We start from the raw sequence: 27,347 nt of genomic DNA, 5'->3' as shown, positions 1-27,347 counted from the left end.
ATTATATTATCTGATACAGAAACAAAAACTTTAAAACATGTATAGAAATGAAATTGGAACTCAAAAGTGCACCTATGCCTAAAACGTTGATCTAAAACTTGGTGCACAATGTCAATTAGGTACCCTTGTCCTATAGGTGAATTTCTACACACTGATCTGGATCTGGATCTCTAGAACACATTGCACTAGCTCTCTATCAAGTTTCAATCAAAACTGAGGGGATATTTATGCCTAGAACATTCTTGTCTAGAATAATGACACCCCAAACACCCTTGTCCATGTGCTTTTAGATGAGCTTTAGAGGAATATTTTGTCTTTGGAACCTAAGTGTTTTTCGATCTTATGTATCTATCTATAACCTATAGTTGAATCTATAAAACAAAGAGAAGGTGTGGTTGTGGCTATAAAAGGATTTGCCTTAGTCAACCCCTTGTTTTGGTGATTTCCACCTCCATAAATAGCTGATATTGAAATTGTAATAATGTGTGTGCACTTGAATCTTAAGTGTGTCTTATATTGCTTTGAGCTAAAGTGCATAAATATGAACTAGAGTCATACTCAAATGTGTTAAATAAAAACCCTAAATGATATGATTGAATGTAAATTATAACCTAATTCAAGAATGCATGAATCATTTAACTTGAAATGATAAAACTCGGATCTGAAGTCTAATTGTGTTAATATGAGAACAACATGAAATCATACCCAACACCTTAGGGAGAGGTACAAGCCAATCATCAATCAGTGATACCCTATCATCCTCCGACATCTCTTGAAGCTTCCATTATGGTGAGTCAACTCAAATCAAGACTTTATGTTTATAGATATAGAGCTTTCACATCATAAGGATATCATTAAGTTGTACTCTTCAATTGATTGATGCTAGATATCACAAATGAGGAAAATGAATTTCTTATATATGAAAAACTTTGAACTGATAAAAGGCCTGTTGTCACTAATTTCAGCTAACCCGAAACATGGGAGAACCCCTACGAAGCTTGTCCGCTTTGTGGCCCATGTCCTCCAAGGTCGATTGACTTACCTTGTAAGTCATGTTGGTTTGCATCTTTGTTTTGCATTATTTTCTGTTCTCATGTCTTGGTCTTGTCCTTTGTCTCATCCTTCAACTACACTTCAGGTTTTAAAACATGAAATGCAGTTGTTTTTGAGTTTTCCTGCATGTCGGGTTTAAAACCCGACCTGCAGGTTCTCTATCACATCAATTTTTATGACTCGATGTGCAACTGTGTCTTACCCCATTGACAAGGCAAGGCAGATTTTAAAACCCGACATGTCACTGGGATGATGGGTCGGGTTTTAAAACTCGCCCTGTCAATTTTGTTCTACACATCTACAGGTCGGATTTTAAAACCCGACCTGTATCATTAGAATTGTAGATATGCAGATCGGGTTTTAAAATCCGACCTGCAACCTTTGACCTACACATAAGCAGAGTAGGTTTTAAAACCCAATCTGTTAATTTTTCTGCCTTTGTTGTCTAAGGCTCATTTTGTCTTTCAGACATTATTCTAAGTCTCTGAAGTTGGTGATCTAATGATGAATGTTGATTTTCATGATAAAAATGTTGCAGATTCTGGCAGATGACTTATCCTTCTTTGAGTAAATCCGGAGGGAGGAAAATGAAGAATAAAGTGTCCTCTTGACACTAGTTAGTTTAAAATCATGTAGTAGCATTTTCATCTTATGCACAAGTTCTGGATATTTTGGACTCTGCAGTTGAATAAGTCAACTATGCCCACATTTTTCTCAACTCCTTCCCTATAAAAGGAGGAGCTTCATTTATAATATATCATCTTTTGGAAGCTAAACAAAATTCTGCCAAAATTTTGTCTCAAGTGAAACTTTGTGTTCTCTTGTGCTAAAATTAATCAAGTGAATAAAGAAAGCAATTTTATGCTCCAAACTTTGTGTTGGGCAAGGATTGTAGCTAATGAGTAGATGTTCTTATGTCATTTTCTTATATGTGTTCCTAATTTACTTGATGGTATTTGTATGTGTTGTGTAAGTAAAGGACTTTTTTAAGTGCGGATGTAAACTTTGTGTTATATTGCATATTTAGAGCTTTATTGTAATGCAGTGATTGTGTAGGAGACTTTGGGCTATTGTTGGTTACTTTTCAAGGTTGTTATAATTTATCTTAAAGACTTTGGGTTGCAAGATATATTTAGTTATCAAGTTAGGAAAAGTATCTGTGTTTACGTAAGACTTTGTGCTTATGTTAATATAGATTGAAGTAAATTGTTGTATACAAGTTTGGCTAGTTATTGTAAGAAAATTGTGTGAATTGTACCAAGTGAAGGGATTAATGTTAATTCTGAAAAAGCAGGATTATACACCCTAATCTTACCCCCAAGATTTAAGTTTTAATTGTTGAAGTATTAAGTTATATCAAGGAACCTCCCCTTGCTTAGAGGAGAGACTTTTTTCTCATCATAGTTGTGTGTGAAGCATATATTTTGTCTTCAGTACGTTGGTGACAAAATATTCACCCAACAAGGCCAACTTAGGATTGACATTTTTTCATATCAGGGATAGTTTTGGAAATGGCAAGACAAACACTATAATTCCTCAAAATTCTAGCCAAAAAGTGTCAAATAATGGTACTTCAAGCACCATCATCTTGACAAAATAGCCTCAAATTTTTAGGGTCACAATATTATAGGATCCTAATTCCAACACTATACCTTAAATGAAATTTATAAAGCTTAAGTGGGGGAAAATTTGTTTTGAAATTTGAAATAGAGTAGAACTTATAATGAATTAAAAAGATGAGAGATAAAGGGTACTCCTAAAATTAAGGGCCCAAATAAGAGTTTGATGAAATTTTAATTAAGAGAGGACTCATATTCTTGAGTTATTCATTAATTAAATGCATATGAAGGTCCTATAATGCATATTATAATGAAGCACACTAAAATGAGTGCTATGAGAGAGTAAAATTGAGCACCCAAATTAAAGGTCTATAATTTACGATGCTATACTTAGCCCCCACTTTAGCAGTCATATGATACTACATGCATATGCAATATAAAGTACAAAAAAGTAAACATTCATGCAAAAATGATATTCCCAAAGGTGTCGAATGAAGCCACTAATGTAGGAATACCTATAATACAATGTTGGGAATTGCATTCTACAAAACCACTCTATTAGTCAGAATATAAATCACCTAGAATGCTTACTAAGAGTGATGAAATTTGAGGGTAGTTATATGACCCCACTATTTTTTCTTACTTATTAGGATGTAGAAATAGGGTATCATGTTTACCACATCAAACCATGAAGGATAGGTGATGACAAATAATTTCAACAAGGTTCTATATGGAATCAAAATAACTCAATGAGCATTTGGGAAGAGAGAGGAATAAAGAACGATTCCAACACAACAAATAACATGCAAATCAAATTTATCTATCTCAATGTATGAAAGGATTAGTGACCTGTGCAAAATTGGGGCTTTAGAGAAACCTACCTTTAAATTGTGAAAGCTCCACTATTCACTTGTCTTATTCATCTTTTTGTCTTTAGTGTAGAGAGTTCTACCAAGGTCAAGATGTTGAGCAGACAAACACATCAACCAATGAGGATGGAGGTCCTGAGGTGAGAGGTTGAGGAGGGAGGCCAAACACACAATGTAGGACATCCAACTCTGCCTTGCATTTGATTTTTTTTATTTGGAGTTTTGATTTTTGCATGTAACTCTAGGTTTTCATGTGAACCCCCCAAACTGGGATCCATGGTCCCACATGGGCGTGGTCACATCTAGGTGTCATGGTCCCACATGGGCACCATGGTCCCATATAGGTGTCATAGTCCCACATGGGTGCCATGGTCCCAAAATGGACACCATGAGGCACATTATGGTTATAGTAGTGACATAATAAAAGAGAAAAAATTTGACGCCAAAAATGATGATAAAAGTCATTGATTGTTGTGTTTGTAGGCTCTTCCCTTTATGCGAGAGAATATAGGTGGCCACACTTATGAAGTTAGATTGGAGAGCTTCCTTTGGAGACAGAGATGTTGCTCTAGGATATAGGACTTCATTGGTTATATTGCATGCCTAATATGCAATATAATCATGTGATGCTCATGGCTTTGATGGAGCGGTGGGACACAAACACCTCTACATTTCATCTTTTGACAAGAGAGATGACAGTCACATTGGTGGATGTGTATTGCATTTTATGGCTTTTGATACAAGTTCGGACCATGGCACTGGAGGGACCATTTTCCCCTACTATTATAACTAAGGATCAAATATACTATATTGGTTGAGCCACTCCCAAAGACACAAAAGGCCAAATCTTCATATGGTAGCTATTGCATACTACCAAAGACATTCCTCTTCTCTAGAAGATACACATCACTATCATAGCTTTAGTTGTTGTATCACATGGACGAGGAAATCACCTTCTAGGAGGCCTTGTTCATATTATATGAGGGATGGAGGAGAGTTGGGTGTTGTTCATAAAATTTAGTAGACCTTTAAGACTGGATAATTAGAGATGTATTTTGGAATGTATCCCCTACTTCATTTTTGTAATCATGAATAAATTTTGTCTAGATCTCATCTCTTTGAAGTAGCTTAAGTTGGTTGTATTCTAGAGGAAAAAGGTAAGTCCTTGGGGCATGACATTTTCTTACACAATTCGTTCAATAATTATAGGAAATCTTAAAGTTGACCTACTTGAACTAGTTTGGGAGTTCGATGTAGCCATGGTTCGATGGGTCCTCAAAGAGAACTGATTAGATCATGCAATAAGAGTAACACAATGGAGGCAAAAACAATACATAGGGATATTACAGAATCAAACATCTGCATCATCATATATCCATCATAGAACATTTGGTGATCAACCAGTTACATGCAGGCTAACAAGCCAAATTATAATCCATCTAAAACTCTCAGAGTTATCTACATCTCTAATCATGAATCTAGAACTTCATACTAATCGATGTCCCTCTAATGACTATAGAAAATAATATATATACCCTCTGAAACACATCTGGGTTGGCCACAAAATATTACATTAACCAAGGAAGAAAAATGAAACGTGTAAGATAGGTCAGCCCCAAAATGTGAAGATCTCATCCGCCAAGAACAATCCATAAGTGCATATCACAAAGGAAGGTTATCCAAGGGCATAAGAATATCGAGTGTGGTGCCAAACTGATCCGCAGTCCAAGAAATCACTTCGAAAAAGAAGAATCTCCAACTTAGACGATAAGCTCAAAACTACTCTGAAACCTAGAAACAATTACTCTGGAAGGAACAAGTCACCAAAAAAGAACCCAAATGAACTAGAAATCTGGAATAATGCATAATAACATGCCTAGAACCTGAAAATCTAATCTGCAATGAAAGATAAAAAGCTACCGGAATACACTAAAAGAAACATAGAAAACTACTACATGAAAGGAATAAGAACAAAACTAAGGAAACATTTTTTTTGGTTGATGCAAGATTACTCATAGACTGAGGATGCTCCTACATCAGACACCCTGGGTAGAAAGAGATGTTCCATGAGTGGCAACTCATGAACATTGAAAAGGATTCAGAATATAAACCACATGCTCATTTATGATCCAAACATCTTCCTTGTTTGTAAACCTCTTCCTTTCCTCTTCTGGAATCTTAGCCATATTCTCCAACTTCTGGTTCTCTTTATTCTTCTTTTCTTGCTTCTTACCTACATACTGTCTCTGCTTATTACTTCTCTCTTTACTCTGTAACTCAGATTTATTTATGCCACAAGACTTCATCTGGTCTGCCACCATAACCTTACTGCCATCCGATTCCATCTTTCTATCAAGCTTATCTACTAGATCCTTCTGCAAATCCATGCCACCAACTGGTATAGCCTCAGCAATCAACTTCTCATTACTGCAACTCTTCCCAAGACCCAAACTTCTCACTTCTTTCTCCTTCTCCCTCAAGTAAGTCAAAGTGAACTTCTACCCATTCTTCTCAATATTGATCAGGTTTCTTCTACAATCATAAATATCTCTTCTATCAAACTATCAAGGTCTACCCAAAAAAACATGACAAGCACTCATAGACACAACATCACATAAGATCTCATCTCTAAAAGGTCCAATATTAAAATGCACTAAACACTGCTCCTTCACTTCTATCTTTTGATCATCTTGTAACCAAATCACCTTGTAAAGACAAGAATGCTTAAGCCTCTACAATCCAAGCCTCTCCACCATCTCCTCAGATACCAAATTATCAGTACTTCCACTATCCACAATAACCTTACAACACTTACCACCTGATTTGCATACAGTCTGGAAAAGAATCCTTCTCTAAGTAGGTCTAGTATCTTTACTACTCTGCTCCATCAGGTTTCTCCTAAACATAAGAGATTCTCCCTGCTCTGATGCACATTCAAATTCAGTGATTCTAGCTTCCTGATCCTCATTTGCCACAAAATTTCTTGCCACTCCTTGCTTGCACTCATAAGATCTATGTCTGGTCTCTCCGCACTTGAAACATCTGCCCAAAAATCCCCTATTGCTATTGCCAAAGCCTTTTCTCTTTGTCTTCTTATCCGATTATTTATTCTACTTATGTTTTGATTCTTCATCCACTCTCTGCTTCTCTAAATTGTCACTTAGTTGCCCCTTATATCTTTCTTTTCCTCTAGGGTTATTTTGTTGTCTCCTTTTCACTATATCCTCAACTTTTAATCATATTGGTAAGCCTCCTCAACTACAAAAATATTTAGCATACTCATCTCATCCTAAATGTTAAATGCAAGTCCATTTATGTATCTAGCCACCTTCTCCCTATCCATCTCTCTATGTCCAGATCTGATCATCACCTTGTAGAATTCCTCAGTATACTCTTTCACACTCATGTTTCTCTGCTTTAGGTTCTGCAACCTCTTGAACAATTCCACTCATAATCTCTTGGAATGAACTAAGCCTTCAATTTAGCAATCATCTATCTCCACCAAGTGATCTTCATTTCCCCATTATCCACTATGTCTCTCTGCAACTCTTTCCACCTTAAGGCAACATGCCCTTTCAAATTAGTTTGTCCTTGTTGTCACGAAGGATGCACCTACTTCCACCAAGCAAATCAATACCAGTACTTGAGCGATCACGTGCAACATAGAAATGAATCTTGAGTTGAGGGTGAACTCAGAATGAGAAAATGAATCTCCAGGTTATGGGTCGGCCCCCTTTGATTATCTACTAAAACTAATGATGGGTATGGAAAAGAGTAAGAAATAATTGAAAATTTTGAAAATTTAAACTGTTCAATGAGGTGATGCACCAAGCTGATTTCTAAAATGACAACAATTCTTCCTCAAACCACTAATTTGCACAATGAAACTCCTGATTCATTACACATAAATATTTTATGCAAAGGATCTTTAATTCAATCAATTGACATGAAAGAGACCTTTCACAACCCAACAAGACTAAATTAACTGAACACAAAGCATAACTTGTGATCTTATTTATGAGACAAAATTTGAAAGGCTATAAAGCATAGCACGATAGAATACTCTCAATCATGCACAAAATAAAATGAATCCTGAAATTGAAAGCAAAAGTTGAAGATTTTATTCAAAATTTTGTCATAAACTGCAAAGTGAGCTACAAGAAGAATTCTTTGCAATGAGCATGAGAATAATAATCAAGAACTAATGAAAAAAGATAAACTTTTTTCACTTTATACAAAAAGGCCTTACAAGAGGCAAAGAAATAAAACGCTTAAGTGAACTGAAGTGAACTCCAATTGAAAATATCTCCTCCAAAGTCTAATCCATGAGCAAAAATGAAAAGCCACAAAAAGAGGCTCTAAATTATGCAAACAAGGGTGAATTACACCTCAATCTTTTGGTCAACTCGTAGTTGACCCATGTGGCACTCAAACTGAAGCACCAAATCCCTAAAATCATGAGAAAAACTCATGCAAAAATCCTCTCCAAACTCATATTCACCCTCCAAAATTGCTAAATAACCCCATGGCCACTGATATGTTGCTGCAACAAAAACATCTCCTTCTATCTTATGCATGTGTGAAATAAGGGGAATTTAAAATAGATATTAAAGTGCAGTCAACATGACCTTTACTTTTAATATCTATTGTGTATGCATGATTTTGTCCCTTATTATGTCTATATAATAAATATTAAAAGTGATTTATAAGAACATCACTTTAATATCTATTTTACAATTCAGTTATGCATGTATGCATATGATAGAAATCTCTAAGTGCAAATAACTTTTAATTATTTATTTAATTAAATAGAAGTATAAAGATTAGAGATCTTTCTATTATTTTATTATTTACTTCTACTTAACTAATTAAATAATTAATAATATATTATTATATTAATTATATTAATAATGGCATGTATATGTTATTCTCTTACTTGTAGCGCCATTATTAATATATTAAATATAATAATAAATTATAAATATATTAATATAAGCATGAGCTTGTATTTGTTATATTTAAAAGCACTTAATTTATAATCAAGTGGGAGCCCTAGGCTCGACCACTTAAATGTGGGAGCCCTAGGCTCAACAACATACATAATAGTTAACAACAATTTTAAAAGAAAATAAAGCCCATAAAAATCCCAAGGGGATTTAGGCACGACATGTGAAGTTAGGAAGATGTAAATGCATCACACGCATTTGCTTACATGAAGAATCCCTTCTTTGACTGTCGCCTGAGAGTTTTCATTGACGCCATATGAGCTAGGGTTTGATTGTTGATGGCTAGAATTGCTACTCAAATAGAGGTTGAAATGGAAGTGATGCTTTTTTTGCCATATGTGAGTTGAAACTGGAACTTAAAACCCAAACTTAAGATTTTAACTTTGGTATGTGCTTAGTTCGCTTCTATTTCTACTGTTTGGCCGCTATTTTTTGGGAAAGTCTATCGATGCTTTTGATTTGTAAATATTTTAGGGTTCTTGAAACCCTAGCTTTATCTCTTTAACTTTGCTTTCTCTTTATGTATGAAGAAAACCCTTTACTTTGAGTTCATTGTTTTATGAAACCCTAGATAGTGTGCATGCTCTTCCTCTGTTAATATGATGCTCTTTTCACATTTTGCTATTGTTGGAGAGATTTTTAGTGAAAATTGTGTCATGCTAATACACCTAGGGTTTTAATTGAAGAGCCTTTATACATGCATTATTTTCTTTGTCTAAATTCATTGTGTATATGCCTCCTTTTTTAGAAACTTGATCAAATGATGCACTGAGGTTTCTTGAAAGACTGCTCATGTTGATATGGAATCTATTTTCTCTGCTCACAATCATTTATAAAAGGAATATTACGACTGTATTCTTTTGGGCACTATATTGGTTACCTAAAACAAACTTTCCATCTTCACTATTATATATTTGTGGTGATATGAAAGCTCAATGCAATGAGGTCACTGACTTTTGATCTCTATGCTTTTTGTATATGTGACTATCATTTTGCATGGTATCATGGCCTATAATCTTTACATGTCAGTCATTACTTTATTGGAGACTTCTACTCTATATGATCACAACCCCTTTCGTTGTACTATGGTTTTCACTATCAAAACAACCATGTAATTATTGCTCATAGTCATAAATGATTGGCTTAAATCTACTCCTTTACTATCATTATTCTTTTGGATGTTTTCTTAGTGATTGTATTGTCTTCAAGGATATCATTGTTTTGTCCTTACTATGAGATACTCTCTGCTATATATTACTATCTTTGAGCTGAGAATAATGGGTTGCAAATTCATTGTTGTTTTTACTATGACAACCCCTCCCTAACTACTGCCACTTCTAAGATTGTACTTATAGGCCTTTTGACTGTACTTTGTGACTATCTATTGTGACTGTCCAGGAGATGTTTTATGTTCATCCCTACCACTGTTGTCCCACTGGGTTTTTTGGCTTTGTGTGTTGATATCTATAACAATGAATGCCACCATAATGGTATGGGTTGTGATTATTGCTTTCTTTTGACAACAATATTGGTTTGGGATCAAAACCCTAGCAGTAAAAAGGTTTCAAGACTGTATGTATCTTCTTAAGAAGATTGTATGTGCCATGTCTATAGCATGTTTCTCGGGTATTCATTGTCAAATATCATGACTGTAACTGTTTAATGCCTTGCTCAATAACTGCAACCTTCATTGAAAACTACTGCTCTTTAGCCACAGACCCTCCTCAGTCCACCAATCTCAACACCTTGAAATTTTATCTCTGAATATGTTCTTTATGCTTTAATGGCTTCTTCATGTTTGGAAGAGTTCTTTACTGTTACAAGTTATGACCATGAAGATTTTGTCATCTTGTTGTAACTTGTTGAATGTTTCTATGGCTTCTCTACTGCTATAAAGATTTTATGATGGAGATTGCTATTAAGATTTTTTTTTTATCTTCTTCTTTCATTATGGATAGATGATTGTCCTTTTTTTCTGCTATAGGACTTTTAAGGAAAAGAAGATGTTACTATTGTAGACACTCTTACCAAGACTGTGGTAGGACTGTATATTTCTAATCATTGTATAAGCCTTTGTAGGTTGTGCATGATGTTATGAATATCTTCTTTACATTTAATTGTCATTGACTGCTCAATACTTTCTTTTGTTGATGTTGTGATGGTTATTTATGCATTGGCAATATTTTGAAAAAGTGACTATCCTAAAGCCTTTGATACTGCGACTATCATGGTTATCTTAGTGTTGCTCTAGCTAGGTCCTTGACAAAATTTAATAGTGACTGTTACAAACTATTAGAGGCTCTTAAATCTGAAACTTGTGCTTTGGACTGCTAATGAAGGAATGATTGCTAATTATGTCTCGGGCTTCTATGTCATTGTCTCAAGTTTGCACTGATAACTTTATGCCTTGTTAAGAAGTTGTTGCTCTATCCTTGCTGAATGCTACTATGTAAATTGTGGTCTTGACTACTTGGGCTGCTTTTTTGATTTGATAATCTAAAAAGATGCTCCAATATCTTTTCATTCACTTTTTTTTTTTTTACGATCAATGGATGCCCAATTACTATGTCTTTTGAATTTGCCCTTGTAGATTTACATCTATTCATGATTGTGTATCATTTATGCTTTCCTTGTATTCATTGTTGAAGATGCAACATATGTTCTTGAGACTGTTATCATGGCACCCTCCATGACTGCACTTTATATTCTGAAGCTACTTTCTCGTAGGGAGATTGTGACTTGGCTCTTTGAATTGTATCACCGCTATTGAAGTCATCTTACTGCTTTTGGAGATGTATGCTTGATGCTCATTGTGATTCGTAGCTGCCCATGACTTGTAAAATCTTTATCAATATGATTTTATTGATTCTTGAGACATCATGACTATACTTATAACCCTGCTTTTATATATCACTGATATTGTACAAAGTTGACTATGTTTTAACAACCTTACACTTAAATTTTGCTGAAAAAATACTCCATTGTGATTTTTATGAGCAAATATGCCCTCTATGATCTTACTATTATGTCATGTTGTTGGCAGTGTTTGTTATGACTATAAACTGTCTTTTCTTTGTCCTGGTGTATTGACTACTTTTGAGTATTGTGACTGTAAGTTATTTGCTTTTGATATTTTGTTCACTGTACATGATGCAAACCTCTTGCTTGTTGTGTGGATTTAGTCACTTTGTTGACTATTGAGTTCAATTTTATTAGTTGTTGCATATATTACCATTGGATGGCAGTTTTATATTATCATTGAATGACGGTATATGGGACCATGGATATAGTTGCCTTCTATGGTTAACAACTATCTAATGTCATCCAATGAGTGATGACCAATATGTTGAGCTTAACCCTTGTGGGAGCCCATTTTAACCCACATACTTGATACTTATGAAATGGAAACATGTCTTTATACCTGTACAATGAACAAACAAGTTAGATAAAATCAGAAGATGATGAAGCTTCTCATGATTTGTTACTTTGATCTCTTTGGTTCTCTTGCTTGCTCTGATTTGATTTTTTCCATTTATAGTTTGATGTCTATGCATATAAGTAGATTAATAGAGGAACAAAGATCTCGAGCTCTGACATGCCTGTTCCTCACCCCTTGCAGACACTCTAAGAGCACTAGGAGCATGAAGACAAAGATGCAGCTTCAACAAACCAGCAATTCGTCATTGAAAGGAAATGACAGATCTTTCTCTTTCTATTTCTATTTATACATGTTCATATCATTCTATTTGTTGTACTTTTCCAGTCATACCCACAACTTGTGTGGGTAACCTTACACATTCTTTTTAATGCAAAAGTTGTTTTATGCAATCTTTTACTGTTACTTCTTGAAAAATACTTGCATAATGAAATAAGCTTCTATTTTGAGATTATAATGTGCAAAATGAAGATTTCTATGAATTTTTTTTTGTGTACCTTTCTTCATCTGCAATGTATAAGGCCTCATTAGATTACCAAATTTAGCTGTAGGAAAAAATTGGTAACAGTGCCAACCTAACCCTCTACAGGTCCTTAATATCCTCAAATTCAAAGTAGTCCTCCAACTCTCTGATCCATCAAATCCTCCGGATTCAGTGTCCCAAAAAAGTTTAAAATCTCCACTAAATGTAATTTACTTGCTCATGCCACCGCTCTAAGAAATCTTTCCTCTCTTCCATCTTTCGGTCCTTCAACCTCTTCTACATCAAGCTCTTCTCTAGCTTCTTCATATTCATCCTCAGACTCTGGATTCCTCTGCAAACCAGCCAATGCGTTATGGATCTCGTTCCTCATCTCATTCTTGAAATCCTCCATCATCTGCTCTACCCTCTGGGAGTTCATCCTTCTAGGTGGCATCTCCTCCTTTGCTTTGGTGCAACTGCCTCAACTCGGTGATCTATTGAACACACTTGCAGCCTACCTCCACTTGGCAATCTGTTCACCCAAAGGAATGCCTCAAGGTTTGCAACGAGCTCTCATGCCACTTGATGCAGCCATGGTTTGGTGGGTCATCAAAGAGAACTGACTAGATCATGCAGTGAGAGTAACACAATGGAAGTAACAATAACACATAGAGATATTATAGAATCAGATACCCACATCATCATATATTCATCATAGAACATCTGGTGATCAACCGGTTACATGCAGGCTAATAAGTCCGATTACAATCCATCCGGATCTCTCAGAATTATCTAGATCTCTAATCATGAATCTAGAACTTCATACTAATAGATGTCCCTCTAATGACTATAAAAAATAATATATATGTTAGGTCCCGGAGACAACTGAGAGGGGGCAGGGGGGTTGAATTAGTTGTCCAATATAATCAAACCAAATTTAACTTAACCAAAACTTAATTCTTAATGTCGGTAAACCAAACTTTATGCTGGTAGATAGTTTTATCAGTTAATTGCAGTACCGATAAAGATTAATGCATGAAACAGAAAGACAATAACATCCACAATGCATAACACAAATATTTGTACGTGGAAACCTTGTAAGGGGAAAAACCACAGTGGGAAGCCTTACCCACAATCAGATGATACTACTGCAGATAGTATATGTGTACAATATGGAGTCTGCACATGCAGAAAGGCCAGCTACCTAGAGCTCACTGCTCAATCACAAAATGGGAGTCACACTGACTATAATTGGATTGGTAAATCCAATGATAATGTACTACTCAAAATAGCATCTTTATATGCTGGATTCAGTACCGATTAAGTTTTGATTATCTTTCTCAAAACCTTCCTTCAATCTTCAAATGATGTCTGTGTGTATAGCTCTTCTTACTTTTGCATATACCCTATAACAATCATTTTTCCAATCGCATATCAATCTCACAAATGAGATCTTACATTTATACCATAACCTAAGACCAATTGAATAGGTCATCTCACTAAAAGATATTACAATAAAATCAATTATAAATAAATCAATAAGTGATGCATCATGTCGGCTTCAATGCATTTACAATAATAACAAATCATCTCCATAACGTGTCGTGCTGATCTGGAATAGATATGCTTGCCGGTGCATGACCTGGACCTATTTGCCGGTAACAGCAAATATGCAAACCTGAATAGATCAATAACCAAATTGCCAAAACCAAGTGATCAAATAATGTCTTCGACATAACCAGGTAGTCTTCAAGTCATTCCAAGTGCTGGTGTACAATATAACCTGTCGGTGAACCAAATACCAGTGTTTGTGTATAAGTCACTGACTTGCCGGTGAACATAACCAAAGATCTCCAAGTGCTGATAAGTGTTGACAAGTGTTGACATCAATGAAAAAACCATATCAACATATCCAAAATACCAAAAATGTCCCCCTTTGGCATTGATGGCAACACAAGATGGAAAAACCATCAAAGTGCCAAAATAGAAATGCCAAAAAAAAAAAAAAAAAACCAACAATCTCCCAAAGGGATTATTAACCAAAAATAAAAATAAATAATGTCTCTCCCCTAGGAATAATCTCTCCAAAAGATAATGTGTGTTCCAATAGATATCTCTCCCCCTTTGACATCAAATGCCAAAGCAACACAAAACCAAATACAAAATACCAACTCATTACAAAATACCAACTACTCCCCCTGAGAAGTAGCTCTCCTCATCAAAGCCAGAATAAAAGATTTCTTTGTTAATTATGTCGGTTGATGAAAAAAATCAACTGTCTAAGTTTCTACTGGTGGGGGTAGAACTCCAAGCTGCTCTCTGCGATATTCAAAAGTCTCCTTAGGCAAAGGCTTAGTAAAAATATCTACAATCTACTCTTTAGTATTCACATAAACCAATTTTACTTCTTTTGTTTCAACATTCTCTTTCAGAAAATTGAATTTGATAGAAACATGTTTAGTCTTTGAGTGAAATATCGGGTTCTTTGATATATCAATTGTTGCCATATTATCACAGTAAATGGTTATAGGTTCCTTGCATTTTACCTTTATGTCCTTCAACATTTGTTTAATCCATAATACCTGTGTGCAATTTGTAGCTATTGCAACATATTCTGATTCTATTGTTGATAGTGAAGTTCAATTTTTTTTCTTGCTCAACCACGAAATTAGTCTGCTACCAAGAAAAAATGCTCTGTCAGTGGTGCTTTTTCTGTCATCCACATCTCCTGCCCAATTAGCATCTGTGTATGCACATAAATCAATATTTTCATCTCTAGGATACCATAAACCAAGATTTGTAATGCCTTGTAGGTACCGAAAAATCCTTTTTACTGTTGATTCATGATTTTCTTTAGGATTACTTTGAAATCTTGAGACAATACGTATTGCATTCATAATATCAGGTCTTGTTTGTGTCAAATACAATAAACCTCCTATCATAGACTTATATCTAGTCGGATTAACAGGTGTTGATTCATCCTTCAAAGATAGTTTATCATTTGTAGTCATAGGTGTGCTTACCGATTTAGAGTTTTCCATGCCAAATTTCTTTAGTAATTCCTTCAAGTACTTAGATTGACATGAGAATATACCTTTATCAGTTTGTGAAATCTGCAAACCTAAAATGAATTTTATCTCCGTAATCATAGAAATCTCAAATTCTTGCTACATTTTATTAGAAAAGTCTTTACACAATCCATCTTCTCCTCTAAAGATTATATCATCAACAAAAAATTCAATAACCAAGATGTCATCATTAGTCACTTTGTAGTATAGATTGTTGTCTGCATTACCTTTAGTGTATCCAAGCTTCAAAAGATATTTGTCCAATCTAGCATACCAAGCTCTAGGAGCTTGCTTTAGTCCATATAAAGCTTTCCTTAACCTCCAAACCATAACTTTGTTATCTATCAAAGAGAATCCATCAGGTTGTTCAATGTAAAAAATTTCTTCAAAATCTCCATTTAGAAATGCACATTTAACATCCATTTGATATACTTTATAGTTCTTGTGTGCTGCAAAAGCCAATAAAAGTCTGACTGCCTCAATTCTAGCTACTGGTGCAAAGGTTTCATTGTAATCAATCCCTTCTTTCTGTGAATATCCCTTACACACTAATCTTTCTTTGTTTCTAATTACCTTTCCATCTTCATTAAGTTTATTTCTGAAAACCCATTTAGTTCCAATTACATTTTTGTTTTTAGGCCGAGGAACTAATGACCAAGTGTTATTCCTTTCAATTTGTTCCAATTCATCTTCCATAGCTTTAATCCAATATTTATCTACACATGCCTCATTAATATTTGTAGGTTCAATGTGAGAAATAAGACACACATCTTCATTTTCCAATCTTCCTCTAGTCATAACTCCTTGAAATTTGTTTCCAATTATCTGATCTTCAGAGTGGTTCAATCTTACATATCGGGGTGTTTTTACTTGTTGTTTTTCTTTAGTGATTGTTGAATCTTCAGATGATGCTGGTGTAACTGGATCAACATTTTGTACTGGTGTACTCATAGTAGGTTCATTTGTGATTATCTCTATTGCCAGTTCAGAGTCCATGTACCTTGAATTTCCTCTAAACTGTTCATCAATCTTCACATTTACACTCTCAACAATTTTCTGCAATCTCTTGTTAAAACATCTATATGCCTTGCTCTTAGATGAATAACCAAGAAATATTCCTTCATCACTACTAGGATCAAATTTGCCAATATACTCATCTCTTCTAATGTAGCATTTACTTCCAAATATTCTAAAATATTTAAGAGTAGGAGTATTACCAAATTATAGTTCATGAGGGGTCTTACCGGTTTCACCTTTGATGTGAACTCTGTTGAATGTATAAACTATTGTATTGACCGCTTCTCTCTAATATATATGAGGTAGATTTGCTTCTGATATCATACTTTTGGTTGCATCCAAAATAGTTTTGTTTTTCCTTTCTACAACTCCATTTTGTTGGGGTGTCTGGGGTGTTGATAATTGTCTTTTGATCCCATTCACTTCACAGAATGTATTAAATTCTTTAGATGTGAATTCACCTCTTTGATCTGATCTTAAACATTTGATTTTCTTGTCGATTTCATTCTCTACCATTACCTTGAATAGTTTGAATTTCCCAAATGCTTCAGATTTCTCCCTGAGAAAAGTAACCCAACACATTCTAGAATAGTCATCAATGATTATCATAAAATACCTATCTCCTTGTATACTTCTAGTTCTTGTTGGACCATATAAATCAGTATGAATCAAATCAAAAACATTGTTAGATTTCTCTAGAATACTCTTGAAAGTTGCTCTAACTTGCTTTCCAAATTGACATTCCTTACATACCGGATTATGAGGTTTAACAATCTGAGGTAAATCTCTTACTACCTTAGTTGTACCGATTTTCACAATGCAATCAAAATTTACATGACAAAGTCTCTTATGCCATAACCAACTTTCATCAATATGAGAAATCAAACATGCTTTCTCATTGTTATTCAAATGAAAGATATTACCTCTAGTCTGATTACCAGTTGCAATTTCCAAACCAGTTTTGTTTAAGATTTTGCATTTACCATTCTTGAATTGTAACTGAAATCCTTTATCAACTAATTGACCAACACTCAAAAGATTATGCTTCAAACCTTCAACATAGTAAACATTATCAGTATTGTGCTTACCATCAAAAGATATAGTTCTTTTTCCTTTGATCAAACAAGCTTTATCATCTCCAAATCTTACTAGCCCTCCATTGTAATCCTGAAAGGTTAAGAATTTACTCTTATCACCAGTCATGTGATGTGAACATCCTGAATCAATAATCCATTCATCCTTATCTTCAATTTTAGCTGCCAGGCCCTGCTCTACCGGTTGTATAGTAGATGTCGGTTGATTTTCTGTTATAGCAACAAAAGCCAGTCCATTGTCTGTTAGATCCTCATCAGAATCATCAATGACTCCTTCATCAACATAATAACAAGATTTGTCTCTATTCTTCTTAAACTTGTATCTCTGATAATCAGGGTTAGGCTTATATATTCTTTTAGCTTCTTCTCTTAATCTTGCATGTCTATCAGGACACCTAGAAGCCATATGACCAATCTTACTATAGTTAAAATATTTAAAAGGTGCTTTACCTTCATACTTACTTCCAATTGGACCTTTAGGCATTTTCCTTGCAAATAGAGCTTCAAGCTCTTCCAGTTCTTCATTCTCCTTCCTGATATCTTCAAGTTCTCTTGCATAAAAGGCTTTCCAATTAGATTTCTTAAATGATGATGATGATGTTGCAGATGATGATGATGCCTTGAAAGCTAGATTTGTCTTAGTAGTAGCAGCAGGACCAAATTCCTCAAGTTCAAAAGCTGAAAGTTTTCCAACCAAAGTGTCTCTAGATACTAATGCATTAGGCATTGTTCTTAATTCATTTATAGCAGTTACTTTCATTTTATATGCCAGTGGCAAAGCTCTTAAAACTTTAGAAACAATCTCATATTCACTTAAGGTTCCTCCACAACATTGTATACCCAAAACAATTTCATTTACTCTTTCCATAAAAGCATAAATTCTTTCATCTTCTTCCATTTTCACATTTTCATACATGACCCAGAAGCATTCAAGTTTTTCAATTTTGACTGTGGGATCTCCTTCATTCAATGTTTCCAATTTGTCCCAAATAGCTTTAGCAGTAGATCTATCTGATAATCTCATGATTTGTTGATCTGACAATGCACTCAAAAGTGCTTCTCTTGCTTTGCAATCATTTTCCTCATCTTTAGCCAAGTTTGGTGGATTAGGTTGACCTTGAGTAGGAGCAGTATAAACATTCTTTGTAACATCCCATAAGTCCTTTCCAATGCAATTCAAATGTGTCTCCATCTTGATCTTCCATATGCCATAGTTTCATCAAGTTTCGGATTGTCCTTCCTAAAATAGTTAGAAGACATTGGATCTCCTCAAGCTGTTAAACTTCTGCAAAAAGAGGACTAGACTCTGATACCAATTGTTAGGTCCCGGAGACAACTAAGAGGGGGGTGAATCAGTTGTCCAATATAATCAAACCAAATTTAACTTAACCCAAACTTGATGCATAATGTTGGTAAACCAAACTTTATGTCGATAGACAGTTTTATCAGTTAATTGTAGTATCGGTAAAGATTAATGCATGAAATAAAAAAACAATAATGTCCACAACACATAACACAAATATTTGTACATGGAAACCCTGTAAGGGGAAAAACCACAGTGGGAAGCCTTACCCACAATCAGATGATACTACTGCAGATAGTATATGTGTACAATATGGAGTCTGCACATGCAGAAAGGCCAACTGCCTAGAGCTCACTGCTCAATCACAAAATGGGAGTCACACTGACTACAATTGGATGGTTAAATCTGTTAGGATTCCCAAAGATACTGAGCGAGGGGGGGGGGGGGGGTTGAATCGGTATCTAACCGGTTAATGGATTTTCTAAACTTATTAAATGAATTGCATGCCAAAGCAGTGTACCGGTAAACCAGAAATAATGCAGTAAATAAGATGAGTAAACACAACATAGAAAGCACACCATAACACAATATTTTTAACCAGGAAACCCAGTGTGGGAAAAACCTTGGTGGGATTTGTGACCCATAATATTCACTCACTAGCCATTAAGTGAATATTACTGATACAATAGGGGCCTGCACATGCAGGAAGGCCAACTGCCTAAAGCTCACTGCTTAAATACAAAATGGAAGTCTCACTGACTTACAAAAATGGATTATGTAAATCCAATATCATGTACTGCTTTGGTTCAGCATCTGCTATGCCAGGTTCAGTACCAGTTTAAGTTCATACAACTCCCATAAACCTTATTCCAAAATATGCCTTAATATTTGCATCTGCCTATTACATTCCTTCCATGCATTTTTCTCTTCCTTTTACAAATGATTTACAAGATTTCATACTTATATGAGTCCTAATACAATTCACCTTATCGGCTTACAAAAATATTTTACAATTAAATACAAAATACAATAAACAAAATCTTGTCGGCCAGGGTGCCGGTAAACATCTTTGCCGCTGCCGCTGCCAGTGTCTGTGCCTGTGCCGATGTCTACCGATGTCATAAGATTGTAAGGTTTCCTTCAATGACAATACCTTCAATCACCTACAATTTCTCATTGGAGTGTGCATTCACCAACAATCTCCCCCTTTGGCATTAATGGCAACACTCATGAGAAAAAGCCAAAAATTATATCCAAAAAGTGTTGACCAAAAGTCTTACCAAAACTGTCAAAACTGTTTTACCAAAATTGTGTGTTCCAAAATTGTGTGCTCCCCCTAAGCAGATGATCTCTTATGTCTTACTCCTTTTTCTCATCCTCTACTACTCCCTCTTTGGCATCAATGACAAAGGTTGTCATTCAATGTCAATTGAGTGTAGTTCATGTCTTGATCCCTGTAACCGGTTGGTTACAATCTGATATAACTCTGCTAATACAAAATTTAGGTTGTTATAGAATCTCTCACTGTCCTTTAGTGTTGCTTCTGTCCTTTGGATTGTACCGATGAGTATGTGCATTTGTTCTTCCGGTGTCTTAAGTCCTGGAACAAGAGCCTCAAAAATCTCTTTTCTCAAAGAGATGAGGATATCTAGTTTAGGACCTAGTCTACATTTCAGTTCCTTTGCCTTAAACTTTAATCTCTCTTTATATTTTTCAAGTTTTTCAATTTTCTCTTCAAAGTCGGTAATTTCCTGTTCTACTACCGATATGGAGTCTGATGTACCTATTAAATTATCAACAATGTCATTGATTTCCTTTTGAGCTCTATTGATCTCTTTATCTATATCCTCTGTCAAAATGTTTGTCTTACATGTGTCTCTATACAATTTCTTGGAGTCCAAAATTGTCTTTCCTAGTGCCGGTAATAATGTATCTATATGTTCCTTACTCTTCTTCACTGTCTCCTCAAGGAATTTTTCCTTCTCTTTATTCATTTTCTCTCTGAAAGTCTCCTCATTGATTTTATCAATTGTTAGAAGATTGTCGGCTATGTATTTAGACAATGTGTCTAATTGGACTAAAGAATCTTTATTCTCTATGTTACACTTGGGTGAAATCATCTTCAAAATTGGTATGGTGTCATGAATTGCCTTAGATGAAAGTGCATTGCAATCAGTTATTTTCTTAATTGAATCAAGCAATACCTCTGTTACATTAATTGGGCCGAATTCTATCAGTGAAGAATCAGATGATTGACCAACTGTCTTAACAATCTGTAATCCGTCAGTGTGAGGAACCTATTTGCTTATGGTGACCTCTGGTAGATCAATTTGAGTCTGCATTTCTACAAGCAAGGGTTTAGGTTTCTCAGTTGATGTTGGTGGCATAATCTCTGTTTGACCCTTTAGCTCATCCTTCTTCTCTTTTGATTTCTTAGTATGTACCTCAGTCTGTTTCTTAGAGCTTTCCACTATCGGTTTTTCTAATTGTGACTCTGTGTTTTCTACTGGTTTCTCTGTGTTTACCTATGAAATGTCTACAGCCGGTATCTCAATAGATTTTTCATTGCTATCAGTTGTCGGTTGCTCAGTAGATACATCAGTATGTACACTGGTGGTATCTGCCTTTCTTGTATCTGGGGAATCAATTGCTTGTTCAATTTGTTGTTCAGTCCCAATTTCAATGTTTCCAACTGTATCCTCAATATTTGTCTCAATTGTAGTGTCTTCTACCGGTGGCTCAATTGCCACATCTTTCTTCTCACTTGATTCCTTATCAACCACAATGTTGACTTCCTGTGTGTCAATATTCATTGTATACAACACCTTAGAATTAGGATTTATGTCCTCATGTGTTGTCTTCATACTCTCTGTTGGTTCTTTAGGGGCCTCTAGAAGGGCTTTTGCATAAGTTTCTATTATGTTCTCATCAACCTCATATCCCATCTTTGTAACCCAAATAGTCTTTGGAACCACTGCTTCCATCCAGATTTCATCTTTCTTTATCACAAAGCATATCTCCTTTTGATATTTATCTACTACAGATTGAGATAGCCTTATCCTAGTTTTCATCCTAGCCTTTAATGCCTGAAAGTGTTCATTTATGTTCTTTTCTCTGTCATCTCCCATATTGTTTAGCATGTCTAGAAGTTGTTTTCCTACCGGTATGTCAAAACCAAAATCCTTTCTACCAATACCAGGTACTTCCTTGGTAATATATAGCATCAAACATACAAGTAGGTTGCCAAATCTGAATGTACCTTTCTTATCACCTTTTATCTTCCTCAGATTGTCTATCAGTTCATCCTTCAACCATTTGCATATGTCAATATTTGCATTGTTGTTTACTATGCCATAGGCACTCTTGATACATAAGCTAGAAACATAGTTTAATCTGTTGGCATGTGTAGCCTTGTTTCCAAGAATCATGTTGATGAACCTTACATTGGTATCCTTTACATCATTTACTCTCAAGGATCTATTGTCAAAGGTTGCGCCAGTTAGGGTCATTACAGTGTCATTTGAAACCTTTTTAGTTTTGTCAAGCCTACTACCAGTGGAAGGTAAGCCTTTCATTGCCCTGACTACCTCTTTTGTTATCTTGTGAATGGAATCCAACCAAAAGAACTCCCCATGAACTCTGCTTAACACAATCCTTATAACATCCTTTGGAAAATCAGGGATACTAAGAATCTCCACAAAACCTAGGGTTTCAACTATCTTATGTTTTGGTTTCACATTTCCATTTATATCACAAATTACTATTCTATACATGTTCATAATCTCTTCAACTCCTAGTTCTTCAATATGACAATGTATGTAAATTCTAGGATCCTCAGCATAAGCAACTCCTTTGGGTATTTTCAAAAAAGCTCCTAGGGTATCATCTTTCTTCGCAATTTCGAGAATAATTTTAAATACGGGTCTAGGGCACTTAACAACTTCAATTACAGTAGGGTTTGCAATGAATTCAAGTGCAGAGGAGGAAGCCATTGATATAAATACCTTAATCTGCCTTTAGGTATGAGTGCTTGAATGATTTGCTTCACTTCTTGTTGTGGATTCCTTCACTCAGGATTTTCGCGCTCTTAGGAAATTTGAATGCTCGGTGAATGAAAAAGAGCCAAAACACTTGCTTTATAATGTCATTTCCTTCAACTACCACATTAAATGCCTATCGGTTAAGTGAAACTTAACACATCTGTCGATAAAGAAGTATTTCAACTTCTCACCATCAACCGAGGGTAAATTAGCATGTTTTTCAATTCGTTGCCATACTCCCAAAAAGGTTTCTTTTCAGTTTGATGAAGAATCTCCTACCGGTGGAGTGATACTATGTTCTACCAGTGAAGGAATGGCTTCATTAACATTCATATCTGGCTTTCTGATCCACTGTTTTAAAAATTCTTGCTTTACTTCTTCAACCTTCTCTTTACCTTTCAAACTGGGTCCTTTGTTATTTGTCAGTGATGCCTTACTTCTACAAAATTTTGCAATATGTCCAATCTTGTTACAAGCATAACAAGTCACATTGTTTTTCTGAATAGATTTTCCATATCCTATGTCGGTATGTGTTCTGCATTGATTGGATAAGTGTCCAAATCTTCCACAAACATAACATCTTACATTCATCCTGCAGTTTTCTGAATTATGACCAACTTTGTTGCATTTAGAACATTGACCGGTGGGTGCATTGGTGTTCTGATGGTTTCTAGATCTACACTGATTTTCTCTATGACCATACTTGTTACAATTAAAACATTTTCCATTAAATTTGTAGGCATTAGGTTGTCTTACCGGTTTACTGTGATCATGATTGTTTGCAGTACTGGAGCTTTCACCAACTTCAAAGCCAAGGCCATTAGTATCTCCATTGGGTTTCTGATTTTTCACATGTCATCAAGTTCTTCTGAACTTTTTGTGAATTTCTCCTTGTGTTGATTTGCAGTAGCCAACTCATTTTCTAAGAAATCTTTTTGTCTCATGAGTTCAGTTTTATCATGCTCCAAGTGAATTATATATGTCTTCAACATATCATTTTCATGACTGAGTCTTAAATTTTCATTTCCAACATCATTGATTCTCCTAGCCAAGTCATCTTCATTCTTCTTTCAGTCTTCAATGTCTTTACAAAACCTCATAGTCATATCTTGCATTTCATTCCTCAAGGCCATGTTTTCCTGCTTTATTTTGCTTACAAGATCATTAAGAGTTTCTTTTTCATCATCATTACTTTGTATCTTCTCATGAAGTTTTCTTCTTTTGTTCCTAGCAATAGTGAGATTTTCCTGAAGTCCTTGAATGATTTCCTGTGCAGCCTTCAGATCATCTTCAAGTTTCATATTTTTCAACTTTTCTGCATCATAATCTGCAAGAGTTGTTCCCAATTGCTTTCTCAAGTTTTCCATCTGTACCGATGTCAGAATCTTCCTCAAGATGTTAGGCTTTTGAAAATAGAGGACCAAGCTCTTATACCAATTGTTAGGATTCCCAAAGATACTAAGAGGGGGGGTGAATCAATATCTAACCGGTTAATGGATTTTCTAAAGTTATTAAATGAATTGCATGCCAAAGCAGTGTACCAGTAAACCAGAAATAATGCAGTAAATAAGATCAATAAACACAATATAGAAAGCACACCATAACACAATATTTTTAACGAGGACACCCGATGTGGGAAAAACCTCAGTGGGATTTGTGACCAACAATATTCGCTCACTGGCCAATAAGTGAATATTACTGATACAATAGGGGCTTGCACATGCAGGAAGGCCAACTGCCTAAAGCTCACTGCTTAAATACAAAAGGGAAGTCTCATTGACTTTAAAAAATGGATTATGTAAATCCAATATCATGTATTGCTTCGGTTCAGCATTTGCTATGACAGGTTTAGTACCGGTTTAAGTTCATACAACTTCCATAAACCTTATTCCAAAATCTGCCTTAATATTCGCATCTGCCTATTACATTCCTTCCATGCATTTTTCTCTTCCTTTTACAAATGATTTACAAGATCTCATACTTATATGAGTCCTAATATAATTTGCCTTATCGACTTACAAAAATATTTTACAATTAAATACAAAATACAATAAACAAAATCCTGTCGGCCAGGGTGTCGGTAAACATCTTTGTCGCTGCCACTGCTAGTGTTTGTGCCTGTGTCGATGTCTGCCAGTGCCATAGGATTGTAAGGTTTCTATCAATGAAAATACCTTCAATCACCTACAATTTCTCATTGGAGTGTGCATTTGCCAACAAAATCCAATGATAATGTACTGCTCAAAATAACATCTTTATATACTAGATTCAGTACCGGTTAAGTTTTGATTATCTTTCTCAAAACCTTCCTTCAATCTTCAAATGATGTTTGTGTGTATAGCTCTGCTTACTTTCGCATATACCCTATAACAATCCTTTTTCCAATCGCATATCAATCTCACAAATGGGATCTTACATTTATACCATAACCTAAGACCAATTGAATAGGTCGGCTCACTAAAAAATATTACAATAAAATCAATTACAAATAAATCAATAAGTGATGCATCATGTTGGCTCAATGCATTTACAATAATAACAAATCATCTCCATAATGTGTCATGCTGATCTGGAATAGATATGCTTGTCGGTGCATAACTTGGACCTATTTGTCGGTAATAGCAAATATGCAAACCCGAATAGATCAATAACCAAATCGCCAAAACCAAGTGATCAAATAATGTCTTCGACATAACTAGGTAGTCTTCAAGTCATTCCAAGTGCCGATGTACAATATAACCTGTCGGTGAACCAAATACTGGTGACTGTGCATAAGTCACTGACTTGTCGGTAAACATAACCAAAGATCTCCAAGTACTGATAAGTGTTGACAAGTGTTGACATCAATGACAAAACCATATCAACATATCCAAAATACCAACAATGTATATCCTCTAGAACACATCTGGGTCGGCCACAAAAGATTACATTAACCAAGGAAGGAAAATGAAACATGTAAGATAGGTCACCCCCAAAATGTGAAGATCTCATGCACCAAGAATAATTCGAAAGTGCATACCACAAAGGAAGGTTGACCAAGGGCTTAAGAATATCGAGTGTGGTGCCAAATTGATCCACAATCCAAGAAATCACTCTGAAAAAGAAGAATCTCCAACTTAGATGATAAGCTCAAAACTGCTCTAGAACCCGATAACAGTTACTCTGAAAGGAACAAATCATCGGAAAAGAACCCAAATGAACTAGAAATCTGGAATAATGTACAATAACATGCCTAGAACCCAAAAATCTGATCCGCAATGAAAGATAAATAGTTACCGGAATACACTGAAAGAAACACAAAAAACTGCTACATGAATTGAACAAGAACAAAACTAAGGAAATATTTTTTTGGGTTGATCCAAGATTTCTCATAGACCAAGGATGCTCCTACATCAGAGTCTCAAATTAGCAAGAAGATATTGAAATACATAAAATCTATCTTGCTTGCTCCAAACCCCAAAAAGGAAGGATCTTGTTCATTGATTTCATTTTTCCCTATTACCCTTCACAATGTAAATTACAAGATAAGTGTTAAAATTATTATAGAGCGGTTGAAGAAGTGTCTGACCTTCCTAATCTCCCATGAGAAAAAAGGTTTTGTCCAAGGGCATCAAATTTTGGTTCATATTTTTGTGGCAACAAAAGCCATTCATTTTATGTCAACTTCAAAGAAAAAAGCTATGTTCATTAAGTTGGAAATGTCTAAGGATTGTGAAAGGGGTAGATGGTCATTTCTCCATCTTGTTTTGTAATGATTTATTTTCTCTTTATAATGGATTGAGTGGGTTATGAGCTATGTGACTTTTTCATCCTTTTCAATGTTAATTAATGGTATCTTGTTTCCTCTCTTACTTGCCTCTAGAGGTCTTTGATGAGGAGATCTTTTATCTCTATACTTTTTTCTTTTGATGTAAGAAGGCTTAGGGCATTCGATATAATAGTTCCAACTAAGAGGAGTCACTCAAGGTTGGTAGTGCAATGGAGATGCTATTTCTTAATCTCATCTTCATTTTGTGGATGATATTGCCTTGATGGGGTGACCAAAATAGATAATTCTATTGATTTTAGAAAATATATTGATATTTATTTCTCTACTTTTAGTCAAGTTCTCAACAAGGAAAAATCCAATATCTTCCTCTTCAACATGCCAAAGCTTATTCAACATAGAATTGTATGTGTTTTTTATTTTCAAATTAGTTATTTACTTGTGGACTATCCATAAATTATTCTTTCTTCTAAAAATTTTAGAAGAGAACAATAAAAGAAGATTTTAGATGAAAGCTAACCATTAGACTTTTTGATGGTTATCCTTTGCTAGTAAGTTGACTATATTGAAATATGTCATGCATCTTTTATTATATACAAAATTTCTATTTTGGTTGTGTTGTCTTGATGATGATTGTAATAGATGACATCATGTGTTGTCATTGATGGCACGT

Source organism: Cryptomeria japonica, chromosome 9 (genome assembly GCF_030272615.1).
Source record: "Cryptomeria japonica chromosome 9, Sugi_1.0, whole genome shotgun sequence".
In the NCBI taxonomy this organism is placed as follows: Eukaryota; Viridiplantae; Streptophyta; class Pinopsida; order Cupressales; family Cupressaceae; genus Cryptomeria; species Cryptomeria japonica.
The sequence above is the reverse complement of the archived record's forward strand: the minus strand, read 5'-3'. Positions refer to the sequence as shown.